This window comes from Symphalangus syndactylus, chromosome 19 (genome assembly GCF_028878055.3).
Source record: "Symphalangus syndactylus isolate Jambi chromosome 19, NHGRI_mSymSyn1-v2.1_pri, whole genome shotgun sequence".
In the NCBI taxonomy this organism is placed as follows: Eukaryota; Metazoa; Chordata; class Mammalia; order Primates; family Hylobatidae; genus Symphalangus; species Symphalangus syndactylus.
The window spans coordinates 90,442,530-90,470,216 of NC_072434.2; the positions used below are offsets into that span (position 1 = coordinate 90,442,530).

A 27,687-nucleotide genomic window follows, 5' to 3' on the forward strand; every position below is an offset into this window, starting at 1 on the left:
CAGGTCAGCAAAAAAAAAAAAAGAACACCCACGCAGCAAAAAGCTGTCATTTCACTGCCACTTCTATTAAAAGGGTACAAATATGCTTGCTTCAAATCTATGTTTTAAAATTCTCTTCTTTATAACAAAAAGTCTTCTGACAACACAATCAAAAACAAACAGTCAGAAGCAATGATGATCTAAAGCTAAATGGTTCAAGTCTCTGCTGATGGATGCAGTGCTCAGGAGAAGGCTGTGACTGGGAGGGGCAGAAAGGCTGAGGGAAGAACAAGAATGTAGAGACGGAGTGCAGGGTGCCTGCAACCTGCTACCAGTCAAACCCCTACCACAGTTTCCTCATCTTGACAAAAAGTGCGATCATGTACATGAGTTTATTGTTCATAATAATGAACTACAGAAGCATTTGTTGTTGTTACACTAATAAAAACCACAATAAAAAATACTATTCTTATGAGTAACAAATCAAAGATCTCCTTAATATGAAGTCAGTGTGAATGGTTCTTGGAGGGGGGCCAGTTCCGCAGGCATAACAGCCATCCATCTGCAAAGTCATCAGTCCAGAATTACCAGTCATACCTCCAACTTATGCCTTACCTTACGCCTTATGTCTTACCTTATGCCTCTGCTGAAAAGGCGAATGAAAAGATGGTCTCCCTTTTCAAAAATGAAACCATCAAAAACCAACATGGGAAGGAGAAGAATCACTGACTAGGATATGTCTGTGCAGAAAACCAGGTGGCTCTCATCGGAAAATATAACATAATAAAGGTGACTGACCAACTACATACAACACCATTTAGATTCTCTCCAATTTTGAGATGCTGGAGCTGGAGCACAGAGATAACCCCGCCCCCAGTCACACAACCTGTCTGCTTCTGGACTCTATATTCTTAGTCATGACCTTGTAGCTGCCTCATCATGTTCTACCATGAAAATGAAAATTGTGAAACAGAAAAATCTAAATCAAAATGTTTTAATTTGTAATAAAAGAAAACAAACTGAGAATTTGCAAAATTTGCAAAAGGTGTGAAAATTTTCTTCCGTGTGAGGAAAGCTAATATCCAACACATTTCACATAAAACGGAACAATGCTGCCACGGTAATGACGCTCCTCAGTTAGACAAAAACCTCAAGAGCAGGCCTGTCTGCTGATGTTCATCACTAACCTCCAGGGTACCATGTATTTGTTTTTGCCAATACACTATGCTGTTGCCAGAGATTAAACATAAGTTCCTAAATGCATGTATGATTGTAATTACTTAATATTAATAAGCCGAACTGACAAACACAATCCCCAATCAAGAAACAAAGGCAATATAAAACAGAAAGATGGCATTGCTAAATCCCGGAAGACACCACCTCCAGCTTTTTGTCATGCCACTTTCAAGTTCATCCCTATCCAAACCCTTTGTGACTTCCTCTGAAGAACCCAGAGGGAGAGGCAGCAGCAGGCTCACTCCTCCAGCTGCCTGCGAAGGCTGAATTCCATTTATTCCATTTGGGGTTGGTGGTGGGCAGGATGAAGGAGACTGTTCTCATTCTTCCCAGGAATGCCCAGATGGGCAGTGAGCCATTGGACTGCCTCAGATACCATCATCTCCCCCACATCCCTCCTGTGTGGAGCCTTAGTTTGAGGAGAAAGTGAATCCCAATTACCCTCTTCCCTCTCCCCGTCAATGAGGCAGGCCTATGGAGGTGCTGGCCACTTCTTAGGCCTGAATCTGTGTTCAGAGAGTGGATCCATGCTTTGAGAGATGGTTGCCCTACCCTTCCTAGACTATCTTTAAGGGTGAGAGGCACGGGAACTCAGAGAGTCAAAGACTACCAAGAGACACACTGAAAACTAGTGAGGTGGGAACTGGCAATTTCTAAACCTAAGGCAACAGCACTCTCTCTGTCCTTCTTTTCATTTCCCAGGATATCCATCCTGAGGGCTGAACTGGTAACATTCATCTTACCTTTATGGATGATGAGGAAAATGCCACAAGTTCTCATTCTCAAAGGAGAAAGAGAAAGTGGTATCTGATATTGATGAGGTCCAAATATACTCTCTTAGTGTTTTAGCCAGAAATACACCTGGGCATTTCTGTAGCAATCTGTAAGAGACTTTATACATGTATCCATCTCAAAATAATGGGCTTTTAGTTATTAGCTTTTATTCATTTCCATTTTGTCTTTTTAAAGTGACATCCAAAATGATGCAAAGCTTCAGGGTCCTACAATGCCGTAAGATAATCTTCCTGTATTCCCTTCTCCAAAGTACCCAGAGATCGGCCCCAAGAGCCCTCCTCCTCACGAAGAGGTGAAGCACCGACCGAGGATCTGTCCGAACCCTGATCAAAAAGCAACAGAACAAAGTGAACGGTGAGATAAAGTAGAGAGGGGGCCATTGTGTTTACATTCACATAAGCAAAGTCCTAATTAGTGACCAATCCGATTGGAGGATGGTTTTAATTGCATGCACCTTTTATCGCTTGCAAATGCTTTGAGTCAGCAGAACAAGCCACTACTTTGTTAGATAACGAAACACAGATAAAAATTTATGTATAATTGGTATGTTGTTTTTTTTTTTTTTTGAGACAGAGTCTTGCTCGGTCACCCAGGCTGGAGTGCAGTGGCACGATCTCGGCTCACTGCAAGCTCCACCTCCTGGGTTCACGCCATTCTCCTGCCTCAGCCTCCCAAGTAGCTGGGAGGTATGTTTTAAACTGGTATTTAAAAGCTATTTAACTCTTAGTTGGGACAAATATTCTTTTAAGTCATTAATTGGCAACCATAAATTTTAATTCTATTCTTGGCCTAATTACTACAGATTTCAAGTAAGTAGGCTCCAAAACAATGAGGCTTTACTGGTTCAATCAGAAATACTTGCTGAAGGGTTTCCTAAGAAGATTACAGTAGGATAGATAACTCTATCAGCAGAAGCACTGGAGTATAGAATATCGAATGCACTAAATCCAGATGTAATAAACATGGATATCTAAGACGTGTAAGTAAAAATAAGAATGTTGCAGATATTTATACAATATGGTGCTGCTTATCAAAACAACACAAAACAATTTTTTTTGTGTAAAAAAATTGTGGGAGTGGGGATGTGTAATGCTAAAGGTGACATGCCAAAATGCTAGCAATGGCTACTTCTAGGAAGGAGGCTAGGACAGGTGGGAGAAGACAGGGATTAAGGAAAATGATCAAGGGGAATTTTGCCTTTGTTATAAAACATCTTAAATTATTTAAAATAAAGTTATTGTGTCTATACATTATTTGTGCAATTAAAATATTTCAAAATTTCAGACTTATTTATCCCCACTATAATCACAAGTAGTGATTACTGAGTATGGGAGAAGCTTAGTACCTAGGGGTGGTGCCATTATAATCCCACAGGACACAATCCTGAATGCCATCACCCTTGAAAATATTGGTATACAGGCCTTTACAAACAAAAAAGTCCTGAAAGTAAAAATTAGCCTGAAGTCGAAATCTCTGAAATTGAAAATCCTGAAAATCATAATCCCCAAACACTGAAACCCCAAATGCTGCAATCCTGAAAGCCAAGTTCTGGGGAGGAATTGGTGTGTTTTCCACTGTGCTCACTGTGGATGCATCGTGTGTGTTCTGGGGAGGGATTCCCGTGTTTTCCACTGTGCTCACTGTGGATGCATCGTGTGTGTTCTGGGGAGGGATTCCCGTGTTTTCCACTGTGCTCACTGTGGATGCATCGTGTGTGTTCTGGGGAGGGATTCCCGTGTTTTCCACTGTGCTCACTGTCATTGCATCGTGTTAGTTTTGGGGAGGGATTCCCGTGTTTTCCACTGTGCTCACTGTGGATGCATCGTGTGTGTTCTGGGGAGGGATTGCTGTGGTTTCCACTGTGCTCACTGTGGATGCATCGGGTGTTAGTTCTGGGGAGGGACTGGTGTGTTTTCCACTGTGCTCACTGTCATTGCATCGTGTTAGTTCTGGGGAGGGATTCCCGTGTTTTCCACTGTGCTCACTGTGGATGCATCGTGTGTGTTCTGGGGAGGGATTGCTGTGGTTTCCACTGTGCTCACTGTGGATGCATCGTGTTAGTTCTATCATGTTAGACAGGACTCTTATCTTGTGGTTGTCTTCATCTGGAAATTATTTATGGTTTAAGATGTGTACAGGTGCCAGATTCACAAGGGGTAGACTTGTAGACTTAATTTTCAGTGTCAGCTTGACTGGATTAAAGAGTATCTAGTAACTTGGTAAAGCATTATTTCGGATATGTCTGTAAGGGTGTTTCCAGGGGAGATTAGAACGTGACTCTGAATGGAGTAGGTGGAGATCTGCCCGAAATGTGGCGGGCACCATCCAATCAGCCCTGGGCCCAGAGGGAGCAAACACAGATGGTAAATTGCTTTCTCTCTGAGAGATGAGACAGACTTTTCTTCTGCCTTGGACGTAAGAAACATAATTCCAAGTACACGCATTATCACAATGTTGCTTTGTGTGTAAGCATGGTGCATGTACATAAGAACACTGAAACTTCCTCCATCAATGAAGAAATGCCTTTGTTCTGTGTCTCCATTTGTGAAAGGTAACATTTCTTGAGACCTTGGCTCTTTGAGTGACCGCATTTGTGGCAGTGACCAGAGGTTTTTGATCCATCTTATCAAAACATGTCTGTCAGGGTATTTTTGATGACTACAGTTACAACAATGGATGCATACAATTTCCAACCATAGTAATAAGCATTCACGTTTCACTTTTTGACCTATTTCTCTATAAATACAGTTTGTCTGTTCATAGCTATAATAAGTGGCTCCCATTAGTATATCTGTGTGTTTATGCTTGCAAAGAAAAGATGTATGGTATTGTTGCCTATTTTACTGTGTAAAGTGGCCTATTATGTGTTCAGTCATGTATTTATATGTCTCTAAAGTCTTCTTCTAAAATTGTAATAAATGTATTTTAAATATTTTTAAAACTTTATTCCACAATTATATTTTTGAAATTTTGGTCTCTCAGGATTGTGATTTGGGGATTTTAGAATTTAGGGATTTTAGGCTGGAGCTAGTGAATCACACCTATAATCTCAGCACTTTGGGAGGCCAAGGCGGGCGGATCGCTTGAGCCCAGGAGTTCAAGACCAGCCTGGGCAACCTGGCAAAATGATCTCTACAAAAAATATAAAAATTAGCCGGGCATGGTGGCTCCTACCTGTAGTCCCAGCTACTTGGGAGGCTGAGGTGGAAAGACTGCTGGAGCCCGGGAGGCAGAGGTTGCAGTGAGCTAAGATCACGCCACGGTACTCCAGCCTAGGTGACAGGGCAAGACTCTGTCTCAAAATAAATAAATAAAACTAGACTTTAGGGATTTTAATCTTTCAAAATTTCAACATTTGGAATTATGGCATTCAAGATAGTGTCTCTCAAGATTATGGTCCAAACCTCCATAGAGGTACTGGAAGTACAATGCCAGACACTAGAGAAGTTCCGTATGACTCCATTCTGGCGCAACCATATGCCCATGTGTCAGGCACAATTTCCTAAGAAGAAATCAAGTGTAACAGATGGCAAATTGATCTCGGCCTACGTCAAGCTTGTCCAACCTGTGGCCCGGCATGGCTTTGAATGTGGCCAAACACAAACTTGCAAACTTTCTTAAAACATGAGTTTTTTTGTGTGATTTTTGTTCTTTTAGCTCATCAGCTATCATTCATGTTAGTGTATTTTATGTATGGCTCAAGACAATTTGTCTCCTTCCAGTGTGGCCCAGGGAAGCCAAAAGATTAGACACCCCTGGCCCAGGTCAGTAGCACCAGAAGGATATCTAGATAAGGTCAAACTACATTAATAAGCGGTCTGCAGCTCCAAAGCATTGACTTTGACCAGTACTTTTGAGAATCCTTAGGCTAATTCCTAGTAAAGCATGTTTTGCAAATAAAAAAAAAATTATCTTCCTTTTTCATTGGTTTGCCAACAAAATTTAAAAAAAAAAAACTGTGAACATACACTAGAAGCAACAGCCATAATAAAGCTTCTGGTAATAATAAGGCAGCTCCTCCCATATATAATATACCAAATATAACAACTAGAAGCTCTGGATTAGACATTTAAAAAAACTGAAGGTACTAGAAAGTGGCCAAAAGCAGACAGAAACTGGAAGGGAGTTAACACTTGAAAATAAATGAAAAACACTAGATGAGTTTCTTGTTTATAAAGCTTTTTAAATTGAAGCCAGAACTTTTCTGGCTGTGCCAGCTGGGGCAACTACAAGTTGGATAGAAATCTGCAGCTTCTTAAAGAAACAAAAGGAAAGTGACAGGAAAAAAATCCCAATGAGGGCCACAGAGTCTAGTGCATAAAATGCCTGAATCTCTGGGTGACCCTACTATCCACATGCATTGAGGAGACGCCCAGCAGTCTGGAAAAGTCTAAAAGAACTGAAAAGTGATTTCAGTTGCTGCCCTTCACTGGGGTAACAAACTTGGAGCGTACGTCTGCCAACATAATAGCATGCTAAAGCAATACACACACACACACACACACACACACACACACACTTCAGAGGAATGTAACAGAATCCAGAAACCTATAATATATTAAAAATGTTCTGAATAAAACTCAAAATTACTAGACACATGAGGGAAAAGGACAGGGTGACCCATTCTCAAGAAAAAAAAAATTCAACCAATAAAAACCAACCCAAAATGGCCCAACTGCCTCGAAAACTAGATAAGAATGTTTATAGTCAGCTTTCATTACTATGCCCAAGAAAGGACAGGAAAATATGCTTGTAATGAACAAATAGGAAATATCAACAGAGAATCTTAAAAATGTGATATGAATAAAATGTGAAATGAATGAAAAATCATCCAATAAAAATGGAAGAGGAAGAGAGACACAAATTAAAGAACCAGAGAGACGACAGTGATAAGAACTGCCTTACATGATAAGAACTCAGCATGATATTGCTGCCTGTGAAGACAGAAGGAATTTTCCACTTTCTTATGCCACTAAGTTTGTGGTACTTTCTTACAGCAGCAATAAGAAACAGAAATGTGCTGAAACAGAAGAGAAGCTGCCAATCTAGAATCCTCTATCCAGCGAAACATTGTCTGCAAGAAGAAAGGCAAAATAAAGACATTGTCATATAAAAGAAAACTAAAATAATTTATTACCAGCAGACCTGTACTACAGGAGGTGCTAAAGGAGGTCCTTCAGGCTGCAGGACAATGAGACTAGATGGAAGGCTGAAATTTCACGAAAGAACGAAGGTGCTGGAAATGGTAAACACATAGGGAAATATCAAAGACTCTTTCCTCGAATTTCTTCAAAATACACACAGCTACTTACAGAAGTAAAATGTTGTATTGAGGGAACTTTAAAATGTGCAAATATAACATATATGACACCTGTAAGATTGAGGAGTTCATACTTTACATGAAATGGGACAATATTAACTTTAGACTGTGAAAATTTAATTATCTGTTTTATAATCCTAGAGAAACCATTGAAAAAGAACACAGGGACATATAGCAAGAAAAAAAAAGCCTAGCCAAAAGAACTTTGGCAAAAGAACCAAAAAATAATACACAATAAAATTTTTTTCATGGAAAATAGTTTTGGAAATGCTACTATGATATCTCAGCAAATTCTGTTTCTTGCCAATATATTCATCTGCATAAGAAATGGTATGGGATACATCTGCAGATTTAAACACGCACATAAACACACAAGTCCACTCAAATGGTCAGATTTTCAGGGCCGGGCGCGGTGGCTCACGCTTGTAATCCCAGCACTTTGGGAGGCCGAGGCGGGCGGATCACGAGGTCAGGAGATCGAGACCACGGTGAAACCCTGTCTCTACTAAAAATACAAAAAAAATTAGCCGGGCGTGTTGGCGGGCGCCTGTAGGCCCAGCTACTCGGTGAGGCTGAGGCAGGAGAATGGCGTGAACCCGGGAGGCAGAGCTTGCAATGAGCCGAGATCGCACCACTGCACTCCAGCCTGGGCGACAGAGCGAGACTCCGTCTCAAAAAAAAAAAAAAAAAAGTCAGATTTTCTACTCCTCAGTCAATTAAAAAAGAAACTATATAAAGAAAACACCAAAAGACAAAATAACAAATCCGTCTCTAGTTCAGTTCTCTGCTCCATTCACAATTCTCACCAAGGAGAAATTCAAAGAAAAGACAGAGCTGGAACTTCATTTCCTGTATATAGTTAGCCAGCATTCTTCAGTGTTGTCTACACATTCACCCACATCCAAATGTGCTGCCAATGAACCAACGCAGAGAAATGCTGAGTTAGGTTTCAGTGTGTTTCTAATATATCCCATTTTATTCAAGACAGAATCAAATTTTGTTTCAACGCGACTCTTCTGGGTTTAAAAAAAGTCCAAATCTTAGACTTAACTATATAGTCAATTAACTAGTACATAAACAAATGACTTCAGTACACTGATGCTGATAGCCAAAATAGTAAAAAATAAGTCAAAGGCATGTCACTTACTTGCTCTTTCTGGCTCATTTATTTTAACTGCTTCCACTAGCATTCTGTTTGTTTTTTTTTTTTCTAGATTAATTCAATTCTCTTCCCTTTGGATGAGATAGAAAACAGAACAAAAAATATGAAAAAAATGCTTTGCTTCACAATGAGTCAGTATTTATTGAATGTCTTTATTGTAACACAGTATTTATTGAAATACCATCATTTCCCAGACACAGAAGGAGAAAAGATAATAAGATGGCCCGTTATTTTTTAAGACTTAAGTAAAATACATAGGATATATATACATAATAGATATAAAACAAAGCTGACTGTTTCACGAAAGCAGAAAGGAGAGAGACAATCTTTTCAGTTGGAGAATCAGGAAAAGTTTGTCCTTGCAGGATGAGCTTTTCAGGGGTAAGCTGGGGGTGGGGAACCAGAAGCAGAAACAGGAGACCAGGGAAGCGTAGGACAATTCAGAGAAAGGTGACTGGCTCAGCATGGCTGGAGCATACAGGCTACACTGGTGGAAGCTGTGAGAGAAAACACGGCGTGTATCATTATGGTGGCTCTTGACGCCAAGCTAAAGGTCTTGAGTCTTGTTTGATAGGCAGTGAGGTTCACAGAGATTTTTTTAAATCGTGGAGTGACATTTTTCATCATTTAACAATAAACAGCCTTTGGAAGTATTATGTGCCAAAAACATGCAAACAAATAATAGTACATCAAGGAATCCCACAAAATCCAACCTCAAGCGGACTGCAGTCAAGCAGAGCTGACTGTGTAAAGAGAACAAGTTCAAAAGCCTTAGTGAGGAATATGCTATTGTTCTGTCTAAGCCAAGATGGCAGGCCTGGGATTGCCTTACCAAATTCAAGCTCCCAGACTACATATGATACATACATGAAAGAATAATTTAAAATTTAAAAAAAAGAGAGAAGAGGAATCTTTTTTTTTTCTATAATCAGAATACCTATCATCCAGGAAAAGGTCATAAAACAGTGCAAAATAACATCACAGGACTAAAAAGAGATTTTTTTTTAATGTGACAAAAATTAATACAGGATTTCCTTTGCAAATTCTCCAGGGTTTTTCCCATTCTGGCGTAGATGCCACTACTCTATGTGCCCATAATGTCCTGATTCTTCCTCTCTGTAATGACAGTCTCATCCCACGGGATTCAAGTTGCCTGTTTATGTATCTGACACCTCTGCTATTTTATCAACTCTTTAAGGGAAGGAATTGTGTTTTATGAATGACATTCTCATTTTTAAAAAGAAAACAATGGTTTGCCAAATAAAAACAAAATCTATCTTCCTTTCTTTAAACTTTCAAAATTAGCTCAAATAAAAATATATTATTGTTGACATTCAGTAAAGTACACATTGGCAGCCTCTTTTAACATGCCTTTCATAAAACAAGCAGAAGATATATACACAGATACACACATACACTTTTTAAAATTTGAAATAATATATGTGTTCTTACTGTAAAATGTCAGACAACTTTTATCTGAAGCATTCAAAAATTTCTCCCCTGCCCCAAACACTCCTTATTGGGCGATTGTTATCCCAATTTCACTCTTAGAAGACTTAAGGAGAAAAAGCATTAAGTAAAATTTATGGGAGGTCATTGATTTGGACTAAGCTCCTATGCTAGGATCCCGAGACATGAAGCCAACATGGAGTTACTGAGACCAAAGTTCCAAACTGAAACCAACTTGTTTAACCTGAGGGAGTAGGAGAGAGATAACAGTCTAATCCCAACCAGGCCACTTTTAGGCACCATGATAATGAAGGCTTCTTCTGTTTTAATCTTCTATGAAAAAGTAACTTTGAAATGACCAATCTTCTTGTTCCACTTCGCCTTCTTCAGCCGTTTTCTGCCTATCTAGACCATCTCCTCCTGCGAGGATGTGAAGTCCATCCATCTTTCAAGGTCAAGAAGTTTAGACTTTATTAGGAGGCAAAGGAAAGTCAAAGAAGAGTAGTTCAATTCACTTTCTGTAGAAGTGACTGAAGGAAGGGTGCTTCCACGACTGCAAGCACAGAAGCCATTAAGAGGTTGATTCAGCGACCCATGATTCAGTGGCCTGAATTAAGGGACTGGCAGTGGGGCTGAGGAAAAATGCCTAGCTAACAGAGAATAGGAAGCAGAACTAACCAGATGTATTGACTGACTGAATGCAAAGATAAGGGAGAGGGAAAAGTCAACAATGATCTACAGGTTTCCTCTAAATAGTCATTAAACAATTATTTACTGAGCACCAAATATCTACCATGGTTCTAAGTACCAGAGACACATCAACAGACAAAAGAATGTCTTGTTCTTATGGAGGTTATACTTTAGCAGAAGATAGATAGTAAACAAATAAGACCTCTACAAAACCTTCTCCGATCATTCTTTTTTTTTTTTTAAGAGTAAAGGGAAAGCAACTTTATTAAGAAAGGAAAGGAATAAATGGCTTCTCCATAGGCAGAGTAGCCAATCCGATCATTCTGGCCAATAGGCTTCTTTTGTCTTAGGTGTGCCAGAGTACACCACACATTTTGGAACTAGATGGCACAGAGTAGATTCACATCATATATACAGCTTCACTGGGAATCCTTCATCCTAATGAAGCTGATAAAGTCTGAAATAGGACATACATGTTAAGAGAATGTCTGAATGATTGTAAGGATTTTTCTGGCTTCTGGCAAAAAAGTAAAATATTGTTTGTACTTCTGAACAATTTAAGGAATTTTGAAAAGAACTCTGACTATACTTTTTTCCTATCACATAATGAAGATTGATGAATTTATTATTTGGTGGTGTGAATTAGAAATGTGATAAATTTAGTCTAACTTATTTCCCATCCAAACTTCCCAAGTAGACTGCACTGAATTCTTTATTTTTCTCTAATTGTTGTGCATGGGTAAGTAAAACTCGTGTAAGTTTCCACATAGTTCACACTCACGGGAAACAAAAACTGTGCCTTGTATATCATCATCCCCTGGCTGTCTGTCACTCACAGAGTTCAAGGCACATACGAAGTGCTCAATAAACAAGAGCTTAGAGGAAATCAATGAGGCTTAGTGCATAGCCTTATTGCAAACTGTAGTCTCCAATGCAAAAACAAAATAAAACAAAAACCCCACAACTAAAAACAAAGTAGGGGATGTTAACAACAGAACAAGGATATAAAATCTGTCTCATGAAAGAATAAACATTTCACACAGAAATCATAAACGTTGGTATTAATTTTAAATGACATTTGTCAGCCATAGAAAGTGATCTCTAATAACACATGATAGAGCAGTTTAATGCCCAAATAATTAAAAAAAGAATTGGAGAGGTAGCCTAAGGGCAGATAAGATTAAGTAAGGAAAATTTCAATCTGTGTGAAGAAGAGAAGGCTTTAATTTTTGAATCCTTTGGGACAATTTGGAACATCAGGGCTCTACACCAAAATTCGACTTTATTTTTCCTATATATATCCTTTATTTAGGATCCCTAAATTTATGTTTTACTTTCTTATGAACTCTTAAGTCAATCTCCTAGGGCAGGGGTCCCCAGGGCTGGGGACTGGTACTGATCCATGGCCTGTTAGGAACTGGGTCACACGGCAGGAGGCGAGTGGCGGGTGAGCAGGCATGACCACCAGAGCTCAGAGCAGTGGCAGCATTCGATTCTCATGGCGGGTGAGCAGGCATGACCACTGGAGCTTAGATCAGTGGCAGCATTTGATTCTCATGGCGGGTGAGCAGGCATGACCACTGGAGCTCAGATAAGTGGCAGCATTCGATTCTTATGCGGGCGTGAACCCTATTGTGAACTGGGCATGTGAGGGATCTAGGTTGTGTGCTCCTTATGAGAATCTGACTAATGCCTGATGATCCGAGGTAGAACAGTTTCATCCTAAAACTATCCATCCCCCACTCGCCACCCCATCCATGAAAAATTGTCTTCCATGAAACTGGTTCCTGGTGCCAGAAAGGTTGGGGACCACTGTCCTAGGGCAACCTTGCTTGTGTGGGTAAAGTTCTTGAAGAACACGGGAGACTCTAGGAGAAAAAAGAACTATTATTATTGTAAAAAGAAAGATTACCAAGGACTCTCCTTTTACCACATAAAGGTAGAGGAAATCCTTACCACATCTTAAACTTAGTGTCCAAGTTCAGTATACCTTTTTGATATAAAATACACAGAAAAGCTTAATATTTGATTTATCTTAGTGTATTATCTATCTCCCCCCCCTAGAATGTGAACTCTATAAAGGCAAGAGTTGTTAACTGCTATTTCCCCAATATCTACAACAGTGGTTAACAACACTAGGTGGTCAACAGTAGCTAAGAATGGACGAAAGAATCAAGGCTTGGATAACTAACCAGCTCATTTATGGAATGCATGTATACTTTCATAAGGATAATTAGTGTGTGTAATCAAAAGCAAAACCCTTCTGAAAGAAGTCCATCACCAATGCAGATAAGTTACCACTTTGTTTGATTAGTATAAACTATCAAACAATGCAACCCACTGAAAGGAAAATGTGAGACAAATTTCACTCCTATGACCTTAGCTTTGATGAAGGAAAGATTTACACAGCATCCACTGATTCTCTCTGGGAGGAGTGTGGTCACCTTCAAAATCTAAATCCCTAAGTCAAAACCCAAAACCTAAGAGCTGAAAGACTTCTCTGTATTTAAGCAGGCATCCTGTTTTCACTCTGTGGGGATCTAAATAGAAGCTTCAAAAGGAGACCCTGTGCATGTGTTTACAAACTATAAGAATAAATGCTCAAATATAGAAACAGAACACTTTTTGTTGCTGTTTGTTTCTAGCTTTTTTTTTTCTTTTTTTTGAGACAGAGTCTCACTCTGTCACCCACACTGGAGTGCAGTGGTATGATCTCAGCTCACCACAATCCCTACCTCCCAAGCTCAAGCAATTCTCATGCCTCAGCCTCCTGAGCAGCTGACACTACAGGCGTGCACCATGTCACCTGGCTAATTTGTTGCTTTTTAGTAGAGACAACATTTTGCCATGTTGGCCAGGCTGCTCTTGAACTCCTGTCCTCAAGTGACCTGCCTGCCTTGGCCTCTGAAAGTGCTGGGATTACAGGCATGAGCCACTGCACCCAGCCCCTACCTTCTATTTTTTTTAATTACTAGTGTACCAGCTCAGGATTGAATACATCTCTCCTCCTGCTAGAAAAAATTTAAAATAACCTGAGCACAGTAGCTCATACCTGTAATCCTGGCACTTTGGGATGCCAAGGGAGAATGATTGCTTGAGGCCAGGATTAACACTGCAAGACCTTATCTCTACAAAAAAAAAAATTTTTAAGAAAGAATTTAAAATAGAAGTATTTATTTCTTTCAAGTTAGCCTAAAGGCCAAATTGAGCTCCTGGATAGTTGAGGAGTTCTGAAACCACCTTTGCCAAGATCGTGACAGTGAGAGGAATCTGGTATGACTAACTATATCTTGCTTCTAGTCTCACAGGCTGGCTGCCCTTGCTCATTCCTAGGCACAGGCCAAGCTAACCATGGGAGGCAGGAAGGATGGTCATAGTCACTTCCTAAAACTAAACCCCTCTTTGCTCAGGTACCAGAGCCGCTTTTGTAAAACTAATGAAAGTCCCTAAGATTAGGGTTATGGGAGGGGCCTGCAATTTGTTAAAATGTAGGCATAGTTTCTATAATCCCTTACTGCTCAGCAGTCATGTGGCCAGAGGTCACAAGATTTGTGGCTTCCTCAATTGCTCCTCAGATAACATTACTATTGTAGAACCTAAGATTGGTGTTTTGAGACGTTTTTCAGACATTAGCATGCTGGCAACAAACTCACCCCACCTGGACCTGTGACTTATGACTCAGTTGGTCCTGTGGTCCCCACCCAGAGGCATACTCAGCATAGCAGGACCGTTTCCTACCCTCCTATGATTTTATCCGCAACCAATCAGCAGCACACATTCCCTAGCCCCTTGCCCGCCAAACTATCCATAAAAACCCTAGCTTCTGAGTTCGGGGTGAGACTGGTTTGAGTAATAACTCCAGTCTTTCCACTTGGCTAGCTCTGCATTAATTAAACTCTTTCTTTACTGCAATATCGTGGGCTCAGTGAATTGGTTTAGTGTGGGGAAAAGAAAGAGAGATCAGACTGTTACTGTGTCTATGTAGAGAGAAGTAGACATAAGAGACTCCATTTTGTTCTGTACTAAGAAAAATTCTTCTGCCTTGAGATGCTGTTAATTTGTAACCCTACCCTCAACCCTGTGCTCCCTGAAACATGCGCTGTGTCAACTCAGGGTTAGATGGATTAAGGGCTGTGCAGGAGGTGCTTTGTTAAACAGATGCTTGAAGGCAGCATGCTTGTTAAGAGCCATCACCACTCCCTAATCTCAAGTACCCAGAGACACAATACACTGTGGAAGGCCGCAGGGACCTCTGCCTAGGAAAGCCAGGTATTGTCCAAGGTTTCTCCCCATGTGATAGTCTGAAATATGGCCTCATGGGAAGGGAAAGACCTGGCCGTCCCCCGTCTCCCAGCCAGACACCCATAAAGGGTCTGTGCTGAGGAGGATTAGTATAAGAGGAAGGAATGCTTCTTTGCAGTTGAGACAAGAGGAAGGCACCTGTCTCCTCCCGGTCCCTGGGCAATGGAATGTCTCGGTGTAAAGCCCGATTGTATGTTCCATCTACTGAGATAGGTGAAAACCGCCTTAGGGCTGGAGGTGGGACGTGCTGGCAGCAATACTGCTCTTTAAGGCATTGAGATGTTTATGTATGTGCACATCAAAAGCACAGCAATTTTTTCTTTACCTTGTTTATGATGCTGAGACATTTGTTCACATGTTTTCCTGATGACCTTCTCTCCACCATTATCCTAATGTCCTGCCACATCCCCCTCTCCCAGAAATGCCCGATAATGATCAATAAATACTAAGGGCACTCAGAGACCAGTGCCGGGGCGGGTCCTCCGCATGCTGAGCGCCGGTCCCCTGGGCCCACTTTTCTTTCTCTATACTTTGTCTCTGTGTCTCTTTCTTCTCTCAAGTTTCTCCTTCCACCCGATGAGAAATGCCCACAAGTGTGGAGGGGAAGGCCACCCCTTCAGTTTTGTCTGTGCAGCAGACAGGAAGAGCCAGCTGGGTGATTACAGTTCCCTTCACACAGAATAAAAGTTCCTAAACAATAACACAGCTAATCTCACCTACATTTCAGGTAAGTCAAAACTATGAGCCCTTTCCCTTGAGTCCCAAGTCCCACTCTCTGGTCCAAACAAATAAAAAACCCACAAGATACACATACAAAAGTCACAATTCGTATTTGCTCAAGCATCATATAACTCATTATAAACCAAAGCCAAACCAAACCAAACGAAATGAAAGCCTTTATTAGTAAAAATTATGAAAAATTTGAAAATATGTCAAAAGATCACCTTTATATTCTTTTAAATATTGGACCACAGTCTAAATAGGCCCACATAAGGATTTTTTTTTAAATACTGTAGTATTGTTTGACTTACTACGTATTATCTATCAGGATAAGGACGGCTAAATAACATATTAACTTGCAGATTTTTGTCCAAAAGGATGTAAATAATTTTTGTGTGATAGCCCCAAAGACAACAGTTTTATTGCCCTGTAAGACATTAACCAACTTACAATTCCTTTTTTTTTTTCTTTTTTCTTTTCTGGAGACAAGATCTCACTCTGTCACCCAGGCTGAGGCTGGAGTGCAGTGGCAGGATCACAGCCCGCTGCAGTCTCAACATTCTGGGCTCAAACGGTCCTTCCACCTCAGCCTCCCAAGTAGCTGGGACTGCAGGCATGCACCATTATGCCCAGCTATCTTTTGTATTTTTTGTAGAGATGGAGTTTTGACACGTTGCCCAGGCTGGTCTTGAACTCCTGGGTTCAAGTGATCCTCTTGTCTTGGCCTCTCAAACTGCTGGGGTTACAGGCATGAGCCACTGCACCCAGCCCAATTTACTGATCTTACAATCTTATTCTAGCATTCTGTCAGTGCCTATATATAATTGATCTGTGGAATTTTCTGGGAATCAGCATCACCATTATGTTGATTCCCTCGTTCATCAGGCAAATAAATTTATGACACGCACTTACTATGTATTTATGAGGATCATTGTTTTACCTCTGAAAAATATATTTTGATATCTTAAAGTTTTGGTATATTTTCTTCTTAGATGCCTACAGAATATAGTAAAGGTAAGCTGTTATTGGTCTATCAATGGCAACAAAAGAATGTAAATTGATTGCATTATTCATTCTTCAGCAGGCTGATTACTGATCCTATAGTAATACCATTGAACTATTTAGTAACAAAAAATCTAGTAAATAATTACAAATTATCAGTGATTACCATACTGTAGAGCACATTATTTTACCCCTAAAGATGTGCATTAGCATTTTATGATTAGAGTACCTAGAAGACTACAGAAAAGAGCAGAAATGATCACTAAATGCTTCATCTACCTCCTGTGTTTCACTCTTAATGTAGCTTTAAAGCTGTACATCCTAAAGAATACTGCATTTTCTCCTTTAACAACATTAAATTTTATCTCCAGCAAAGAAAGTGTTACACTATCTATAGTACATTTTAAACACTTCAATATAGAAGTATTTACAGTGTGATTTATGTGTATTTGGGTTAGTTTCCACTCACACCCTAATGGTATTAGCTAACATCTGAAGTACCCTAATGAGGAATTAATCCAGAGGTGGATGTTTATCATCTGACACACTGTAACCATCTGCCACAATGCTAGAGGTAGCTACTGATGGGGTCCAAGACATCCTACCCCAGATATGGTACTTTGGCATATTCGATATTTTAAGCTGAAGGATTTGAGAAAACAGACCTTCCCCATCCCCTTCTCCCCAGAAAAAGGTTATAAAATCTTTCCTCAGTTTTATGACCTTCCCCGGAAGCAGGTCAAAGGACCCTAATGTGTGAGGTGCCCTCCCTATACCCAGAAGAAAGGGGCATCCTTATCTCCAAACATGCAGTGACATAGAGACCTGAACAAATAGGTCTTACTAAGCATCCTCCAGTTTATAACATTCAGCTCATCCCCCCGCTTTGTCCTATCACATTTCTCCAAGACGCTCCACTCTTCTTCAAACCTACTATGAAACAAGCTCACGTTTAACTGCTTCTTCGGGTCTTCGTTTCCTTATGAAGTCTCCCGTGTCACATCAAACTTGAATAAATTTCTAATAAAATAAATTTTATTAGAGGGGGTCCCAGGTACCCAAAATGAGTAGCAGGAAAGACACTTTTCCTCCCCTTTGCTACAAAAAATTTTCAGGTATCTTTGTTTCTGATCAACCTTAAAGGGTTTGATAATTTGCATTATAGATAAAGATATTTCTCCTTGGTGAAACAAGGGGTGTTTAAGATATGTGGGTGGCTAAAAACAGTAGAAAAAGAATAACTAGTTTATTTCCTTTTGCCTTTGCTTGAACAATGTACAGGAATCTAGCATATGCCGAATGACTAGAATTACCATAGCTTGCAATCTGCCTGTTACAGTCCCTGTTTACATTTCTTATCCCAACATAATTATTAAGAATGCCCTCTTTAGTTCTCAGAGCATTCTGCTTTGGACCACAAATTATACAGACACTCCACCACAGCATACCCTTCTTAAAGGCCCCTAGGCTTAATACTAGGATAGAACCTGTATGGATTTTTGTCAGCGAACTGCTACTAGGTTGGCTGAATTCTGAAGCTAACGTACTGTTTCACCTGCTTCAAGTGAATCTTTCTGTGATAAATTTATAGAACAAGTGGTGTGACAGTTTTTGTGCCTGCCTAATAAATGTTTGCATCTGTGCATGAGTCAGTCTGAGACTTACTTTTATTATAACGCAGTGCCTGGGACTGTGCTCGCAGGTGAGAAGACCTTCAGTTTTCATTTGCTCCTACCTACTAGAGGCTACAGATATATTTTCTTTTTTTTTCTTTACACATCACTCATCAGACGTATTTCTAAGTACTTGGTGCCTTTTATTTTTATTTTTAGATTTCACTAAAATAGTTTAATCAAGTCACTAAACAAGCAAATGACAGCAAAAAAGCCTCAGAGAGAGAGAAGGGAAATCAATATCTAGTTGTTACAATATGTTACCTAAAATGCCCAATTTTCTTTTTTTAAATTTTTTTTAATTTTTATTTTTATTTTAAGTTCTGGGATACACGTGCGGGACCTGCAGGTTTGTTATGCAGGTAAACGTGTGCCATGGTAGTTTGCTGTACCTATCAATCCATCACCTAGGTATTAAGCCCAACGCACATTAGCAATTTTTCCTGATGCTCTCCCTCCCCTCACCCTTCCGACCAGCCCAGTGTGTGTTGTTCCCTCTCCCTGTGACCATGTGTTCTCACTGTTCAGCTCCCACTTATGAGTGAGAACAGGTGGTGTTTGGTTTTCTGTCTCTGCGTTAGTTTGCTGAGGATAATGGCTTCCAGCTTCATCCGTGTCCATGCAAAGGGCATGATCTCATTCATCTTTATGGCTGCATAGTATTCCATGGTGTGTATGTGCCACCAAAGCTCCTCTATCTATCTGGCAGTTCCTTGCAGATAGAAGCTCCTCCCATGATTTAGAACAATTAGAGCTTTTGGCCAGAAGAGGTCTCAAATTCTTACCCTTATAGCTACAAACCCATGAGCCTATTTCTAGATCCTTCCTGTTATTCTTATTAGGGAGGGAATAGGCATCTCTTGCTACTTTTTATCACTAGACCAACATCGTTCTTCCCTACTAGACATAAGTTCCATGAAGCCAAGACCGTTGACTTCCTTAATCGTCTCTAGAACCCTAGGTTCTAGCACGTTTGATGCTCATCAGTTAGTCAATATCTGCTGAATGAGTAAATTTAAAAACGTGTCCTTGATTTCTCCTCCAGACTTCATTAGTTGCTCTTTTCCTGTTCAAATAGTCGGAAAGCAAAGGCAAGGAAAAAGAAATCTCAGAGGCTCTCACAAAAAAAGCTACAAGAAAAAACAAGTTCAGTTAGTTGTTTTCCATGATATCTATGACACTTTTTTCTAAACAAATAATGTGTTCTGTCCAAAACACTTTAGCCTACCAACATAGCAACTCTATGTGCACTAATGGCATGTCTGCACTGATTCTGCATCTTGATTTTAACTTTCAACAAGTAACACAAACACAATTTGCAAAGCAGAATTCCCACACTGCTGTCATTACAGCTTTAGATAAAGCACCATTGACAAGGCCCCCTCTAGATTCTACATGAAGACTTACGCGGACTGAAACCCATTCCTCAGTACTCCAACTGTTAACCAAACCGCCTCCCAACTCTAACCAACTACATTTATAGCAAGCAAATCTTTATATGTAAAAATAGAAAATTATTATTTTTATCTAGTCACACAATGACTTTCTAAGCTTTTATTGAAGAAACGTACATCTCACTGATAAGGAAAAAAAAGAGCAATCACTGGTTTAGAATAAATGAGATGCTCTTCATCCTCTATGAGCCCCTTTGACTCAAGCATTGGTTTAACTTCTGAAACCTCCAGTGCAGACTGTCCCTATCTACAGTGAGCGCCATGCGCTTATGAGCAGGAAACATTCATCTGACAAAGCTCAGAACTGTCATGGAAAGGTAACCCAGGTAAAGGCACATCAAAACAGGGACACACACACACACACACACACTCTCTCTCTCTCTCTCTCTCTCTCTCTTTCTCTCTCCCTCTCTCCTTCTTTCTTTCATTCTCTCTCTCTCTATTCAGGAGTTCTCAATTTCCCATTTCTCCTGGCTTAAAAATTAAGAGTAATCACGCCTGTAATCCCATTACTTTGGGAGGCCAAGGCGGGTGGATCACGAGGTCAGGAGATCCAGACTATCCTGGCTAACACGGTGAAACCCCATCTCTACTAAAAATACAAAAAATTAGCCAGGCACGGTGGCTCACGCCTGTAATCCCAGCACTTTAGGAGGCTGAGGCGGGTGGATCACTAGGTCAGGAGATCGAGACCATCCTGGCTAACACGGTGAAACCCCGTATCTACTAAAAATAAAAAAAAATTAGCCAGGCGTGGTGGTGGGCACCTGTAGTCCCAGCTACTCGGGAGGCTGAGACAGGAGAATGGCGCGAACCCGGGAGGTGGAGCTTGCAGTGAGCTGAGATAGCACCACTGCACTCTAGCCTGGGGGACAGAGCGAGACTCCGTCTCAAAAAAAAAAAAAAGTTAAGAGTAATGAGGGAAATTCCATGAGGTAGTCCAACTAAAACTTTATTTTATCCTAGAGGTAAGTCTGAGGACATTGATTAGTGCTTATTTTTGTTTTCAGGACAGTATCCCCAAAAGTCTGAAAAATTAGCTTTGTATAAGTCACAATACACTTCCTATATTACATCCCCTTCTAATAATTTCAGAAAGCTTATAATTTGTATAGGAAGATGGCAAATGTTTTTATCTTTATGAAATTTATGTGTACATACACACACATATATATTTTATATCCAGAAAAGTTTTAGCTACATTTTTAGTTTCAGAGGCTTTGAATTCATTGATTATTGTGTAGGTAATTACTTGACCTTATATTTATTTGATTTGGTCTTCTATTTTTTGAGACAGGGTACTGCACTGTCACTCAGGCTGGAGTGCAGTGGCATCAACACGGCTCACTGTGGCCTCCTGGGTTCAAGAGATCCTCCTACCTCAACCTCCCAAGCACCTGGGACCACAGGCATGCACCACCATGCCCAGCTAATTTTTGTACTTTTTTGTAGAGATGGGGTCTCACCATGTTGCCCAGGCTGGTCTCAAACTCCTGGGCTCAAGTAATCCTCCCGCCTCAGCCTCCCAAAGTGCTGGGATTACATGTGTGAGCCACCAAGCCCAGCCACTTGACCCTACTTTTAGAAAATTCAATAAAGATTACATTTCCCTGGAATGTTCTTTCTCCTATAACCAAAACATTAGGCATCAGTTACATTTTCCATGTCCATGAGTAGCACTTTATGTTATTATATTTCCTAAGAACTATTTTAATTATAAATTTTAGATCCAGTGAATTATTTTGGGAAAGGTGCATATCCAACCCATCCCTATTTCTAGCCAGAATAGCTTAGATTCCTGAAATCACTTCAGTTGTTCCTTTAAGACTGTGAGAAAGGAACATCTGAATCTTCACAAACCTTCACAGAAGCTTGTTGAAGATTTTGGGTTCTAAAAATATTTCTATTTCACTTGATCCTGATTTTCATGTTGTATTTCTTTTGCACACCCATGAAAACAAGTTTTCAACTACTCAACCAAAAGTCTTGGGTAGAAAACTGCCCCTTTATCGCATGGTGGTACGAATAGGAGATGAGTAGACAAAACTTTTAGACCTTTCCCGGCTGTTCCTACCCCAAATGCCAGCCACTCACATATGTCTTCTCACTCCCCAAATTGCTCAGTTTTCATGATGCTGCATTTAAAACCTATGCCTGAAATTGGTGCTTTGCCTTTTTTTTTTTTTTTTTTTTTTTTTTTTTTGCTGGGGGAGGGTGTTTTTACAAGGGAGATTTGGGGGAAATGTGGGAGAAATTTTCCTTCCATTTTCCACTGGCTGGCACTAGAAGAATCCAGTCAGTTTTTCTGTGTTCTTTTTCTCCCTCTGTCCTCTTGGTACCAAAGCAGTCGCCATCACAAATTCCCTTTCTTTCTGTTAGTGGATATGGAATTATCTAGCATTATTAAGAATAAGGTGAAACTGTCTCAGACCCAGGCTTAAATTGCAAAATGACAAAACATATTAAAATACCAAAGTACAAAAGAAAAGATACAGAAAAATTCTACAAAGGTGTATATGAATGGCCAAACTGTCCAACATACATAATCCTTGCATAAGCACTCAGCGTGTCCTAACAGAGACAGAAACCAGTTCCAGAAAAATTAAGTCAAAATAATCACATACAGGAGCTTCTCTCCTTCAGCCCTTCAGTGACAGCTGGAAGGTGGGCATTAAAGGGGCATGGAAGAAACAGAGAGAACACCATCTTCTGTCTGAACAAAATCCTGATACCCACCAAGAACTGAAATTGGGTCTTTCCCGCTTGGAAGACTCCTCTCTCTATAGAGAAAGAGAGAGCTGCTTTTCTTCTCTTTTTTCTTTCTTTCTTTTTTTTTTTTTTAGATGGAGTCTAGCTCTATCGCCCAGGATGGAGTGCAGTGGCTGGATCTCCGTCCACTGCAACCTCCATCTCCCAGGTGCAAGTGATTCTCCTGCCTCACCCTCCTGAGTAGCTGGGATTACGGGCATGCCCCACCACATCCGGCTAATTTTTGTATTTTTAGTAGAGACGGGGATTTGCTATGTTGGCCAGGCTGATCTCGAACTGCTGACCTCAGGATGTGCCCGCCTCCGGCTCCCAAAGCGCGGGGATTACAGGTGTGAGCTACCACGCCCGGCTCTTTCTCTTTTCTTTTGCCTCTTAACTCCGCTCCTAAACTCCTTGTGTGTGTTCACGTCCTAAATTTTCCTGACGCTAGATGACAAAGCCCAGGTATGTACCCCAGACAACGTAGCCACTTCATACTGGGAACCTCGTCGGGGAAACCAAGGTACAGCATTCACGGAAACGGTGAGCAGAGGAACAGACTCTAACTCTGCCCTTTCATTTCAAGGCTTTCGGCCTCCATGTTAGAACCAAATCAAATCAGTAACAGGCATCCGTCAGCCAGTTAGAAACACAGTTAGCACCAGCTGCTGTTCAAAGACTGGGATGCGAGGCGTACTGGGGAAAACATGGAGCATCTCCCAGCACCCATGGGTTGCTGGGCATGTTGGCCACGTGTGAACAAGCTTCCTTTCATGAAGGACTCAGCCGTCGTGTGAAGCTGGAAGAGGTTCTGGAGTAACAGGATTTCTGGCTGGGGCCACCGCCCGGTATTATCCAAATCCTCCTGCACTGACCCCAGCCTCCCACCGCTGGATGGGGTGTGGGCAACAGGATTCCAACTTTCCTGTGTAATTTCCTCCTTTCCTGTCTGCGGCCACCATATCTCCTATCTTTTCCACTCGGAAGACCCCTCTCTCTGTAGAGAGAGCTGGTTTTCTTTATTCTTCTGCCTATTAAACCTCAGCACACACACGCACACACACACACACACACACACACACACACACACACACGAACTGAAGTCGGTTCTGGACTCATCTAGAGAAAATGTGCTTTACATTTGGCGTGGTGTTCTCCGATGGTCAAGGAGAATATGCTATTGATTTGTGCTCTGGCATTACCACTGCACACTGACAGGCAGTTCTTCTAAACACACACTTGAGTGGTTTAGACAATGTCTGTGTATGACTGAAGCTTCACTTGAAATCCTAGTAGTTCTTAGAAAAATGTGAGCTCAATGAGCTAAATATAGTGCTGACAGGCATGAGTGATTAGCATGGTGCAAACTCTGCATCAGGAATATTAACTTTGTGTTTCCAATGCTACTTTCAACTTTAAACTCAAAGGTTTTTTATATAAACGTTTAATAATACCTGTAGCCTTTCTGCTGGGCATGAATTCAAAACGGACAAGAAAATAGGTGTCCTCACCACATTATCGCTGCTCATCACCAACAAAACTGTTAATAATCATAGACTCAGAAATCTGGATACGTCCTCTAGTCATTTAACACAATTTTTTTCTTTAAAAGTATATGTAGCTTTTACTCATAAATATTATATAAGATTCTGTTATCCATTCAAATCTTATTTTAAGAAAAAAGTCAATTTAGACTAAAGGCCATGTATGTGGTATTATACTTTTGATAAAATCTGATTAATGATAAGGCATAATCTTACTTTTTCAGGCTGGGGGTCATTTTAAGTGCTTATTTTTTCCAAAGAAGTGAGGAAAAAATGTGGAAATGATTTCAAAATTCTTACATGCACAGTGCAAATTTAAACTGCTGTTCGAAATTACCCAAGACCTATCAGAAAAGAGGAAACCACAGGAGAACTAGAAATAAACCTATTTCCATTCCTGGAAAACCACCCTGTATATTAAAAAATTTCATGCTTCTCATAAAAACAGGCAAATAAGCCAGTGGAATAGAACAGAGAATCCAAAAACAAATCTGCACATTTACAGTCAATTCATTTTTGATAAAGGCACCAAGAACATACATTGGGGTAAGGACACCCTCTTCAATAAATGGTGCTGAGTAAACTGGATATCCATATATAGAAGAATGCAAGTAGACCCCACCTCTCACCATATACAAAAATCCAATCAAAATGGATCAAGCATTAATGTACAACCCAAAGCTATGATGAAGCTACTAGAAGAAAATATTGGAGAAATGCTTCAGGGCATTGGCCCAGCAAAGATGTCTTTCGATAAGACCACAAAAGAACAGGTAACAAAAACAAACACAGACAAAAGAGATTATATCAAGCTAAAAAGCTTCTGCATAGCAAACAAAACAATCAACAGAGTAAAGAGGCAGAATGCGAGAAAATATTTGCAAACTCTCCATCTGACAAGTGATTAATAATGAGACTATATAAGGAACTCAACTCAATAGCAAAAAAACCACCAAACGCAGAAAAAAAAGGGCAAATTAACTGAATAAACTGAATAGACATTTTTCAGAAGAAGACAAATGCCCAACACATATATGAAAAAATTCTCGACATCATTAATCATTATGAAATGCAAATCAAAACCATAATGAGATATCATCTCACCCCAGTTAAAATGGCCATTTTAAAAAAGACAAAAAAGAACAGATGCTTGCAATGATGTAGAGAAAGGGGAACTCTCATATCCTGTTGGTGAGAATGTAAATTAGTCGAACTGTTATGCAAAAGAAAACATTATGAATGTTCAGTGAAAAACTAAAACTAGAACTACCACGTGACCCAGCAATCTCACAGGTGGGTATGTATCCAAAAGAAAGGAACTCAGTGCATCAAAGAGATACCTGCACTCTCACATTCATCACAGCACTATTCACAACAGTCAAGATACATAACCAACCTGTGCCCATCAACAGATAAATGCATAAAGAAAATATAATGTATATATGTGAGGTGGAATATTACTCAGCCATAAAAAAGAATAAAGTCCTGTCATTTGCAGCAACATGGATAAGCCTGCAGGACATTATGTTACATGAAATAATCCAGGCACAGAAAGGCAAATGTCGTATGTTCTCACGCACATGTGGGAGCTAAAACAATTTGAGGTAGAGAGTAGAGGGGTGGTTATCAGTGGCTGGGAAGAGTAGGGGGGATGAACAGAGCTTACTTAATGGGTACAAAAATACAATTATTACATACAATTATTATGTATAAATAAAACTAATAAACTGAAAATGATTTAAGTTCCTAAAACTTGATAACAATACCTCAGAGTAATAATTTTTCAGTTTATTTTTTTTAAATTCCAATAGAAATTCTATTAGCAGAAGATAAAATTCTAAAATGGGATCAAAGGGTTCTGTGCATATTTGGATACATTTAACATATAAAAACAATCCCATTCATTGGCAGTCCCCTTCTTACCCACCAAATACTTTTTTAAAAACAGAGCCACAGAGTCTACACAAATTCCTGGTTTACTAAAAGTCGGTATGGCGTGTGTTTCACTGCCCTGCATATATCCCCTATGCGGACAGGGGCAGAACTGTGTCTAACTACCAAAACACACCTGGCCATAAGGGAGGTGGGGCCCAACATGTCCTAGGAGCACAGCTGCATTCTCACTACAAGGACGACTCCAGCCGCTCTCATGGGGCAGCTGCCTGGGGGAGACCACCAAGATGATGCAGTGTTTGTGATACTCATGTTATTTCTGACCAAAGGGAAAAACACTACCATGAGGGCTGGTGATAATGTTATGCTGAAACTAACAAAGACAGGGGAAGGAACCTCACGTGCCAAGTCCCATGCCAGGGACTTTCCATACACTGCATCTTTTGATCCACACACCAACTCCGTGTGAGAAACACAGCAGTCTACCCAGCAGTATACCACCCTAGGAGGGCTCTGATAGGTTAAGTCACTTTCTTTTTTTTTTTTTTTTTGAGACGGAGTCTCGCTCTGTCGCCCAGGCTGGAGTGCAGTGGTGCAATCTCGGCTCACTGCAAGCTCCGCCTCCCGGGTTCACGCTATTCTCCTGCCTCAGCCTCCCTGAGTAGCTGGGACCACAGGCGCCCGCCACCACACCCAGCTAATTTTTTGTATTTTTAGTAGAGATGGGGTTTCACCGTGGTCTTGATCTCCTGACCTCGTGATCCGCCCCCCTCGGCCTCTCAAAGTGCTGGGATTACAAGCGTGAGCCACCACGCCCGGCCAAGTAACTTTCTTAAACTTACACGAGAGGATTGAACCATAAGCCCAGTCCTTGCACTTCCGCCTGCTGTGAAAGACTACAGGATTTAAATTTTGTATCATTATGACTTCGTGTATCTGGATACTTGGGGCTCTTTCAGACTGATCTTCTAGAGAGCATGTCCCCCCCCTTGCCACCACCACCAACAGTCCATCACTTTCCAGACGTTTAAAGCCCTCTGGGTTGTAATAAGGTCAAAGAATTGCCATTCAATGCCCAGGCAGATACACAAAGCCATTGTTTTTTCTACAGCAAAACTTACAGGATCATTTCTGGCTGTCCCTCAGGACTTTAAAGTCACATATCACATGAGCCATTTCTTCATGTCTAAATATCCTTCCAGAAATACCAGAAATCGGTATCATAACAAACCTAACACACATCACAGTTCCCATCTTTTGTATCTAATCTGCATCTAAATCTGCTGGGCATATCTCAGAGCCTCTCTCCAGTTTGCCTCTTTGCCATTCCCTCCCTCCATGGTGGACTTTCCTCTTCTGTGGCCCTGAGTGTTTGCGGCAAGCCCCGCGTTGGTATCTCTATTAGACCCTCTGCCCCTCCCAGTGACGTCTTGATCCTTTTCTGCTCAGGCACCAGCTTCTTCAGCCTTCTCTGGTCCCCTCAGCTGAACTGCATGCTCCTCTTCTGGGCTTCCAAAGACCTGTGCACATGTCATCACATCAGTGATGCCCAGCACTGGAATGTGTTTGTCTGTCTCCCCCACACCATGGGCTCGCGGGTGGCTAGCACAAATACAACTTCATACATCTTTCCTTCACAGGAAGCAAAACAATTCGAAACAGGAGTTAAGACGGTCCAGGAGAAAGGAGAAGGATCCCATGGCCATTTAGTATCTCTTTA

General features: G+C 40.7%; 1 protein-coding gene and 1 long non-coding RNA gene across 3 annotated transcripts in view; both read right to left on the minus strand.

Moving 5' to 3' along the window:
• The window catches only part of SMYD3 (SET and MYND domain containing 3), a 745,729-nt gene that overhangs the window by 306,527 nt on the left and 411,515 nt on the right, over nt 1–27,687 (minus strand). The window lies entirely within an intron of this gene.
• The window catches only part of LOC134731920 (uncharacterized), a 73,483-nt gene continuing 69,714 nt past the window's right edge, over nt 23,919–27,687 (minus strand). The window contains exon 3 of the long non-coding RNA XR_010114647.1: nt 23,919–27,599. This is a non-coding gene — a long non-coding RNA (uncharacterized lncRNA). The remainder of the gene's footprint in view (nt 27,600–27,687) is intronic.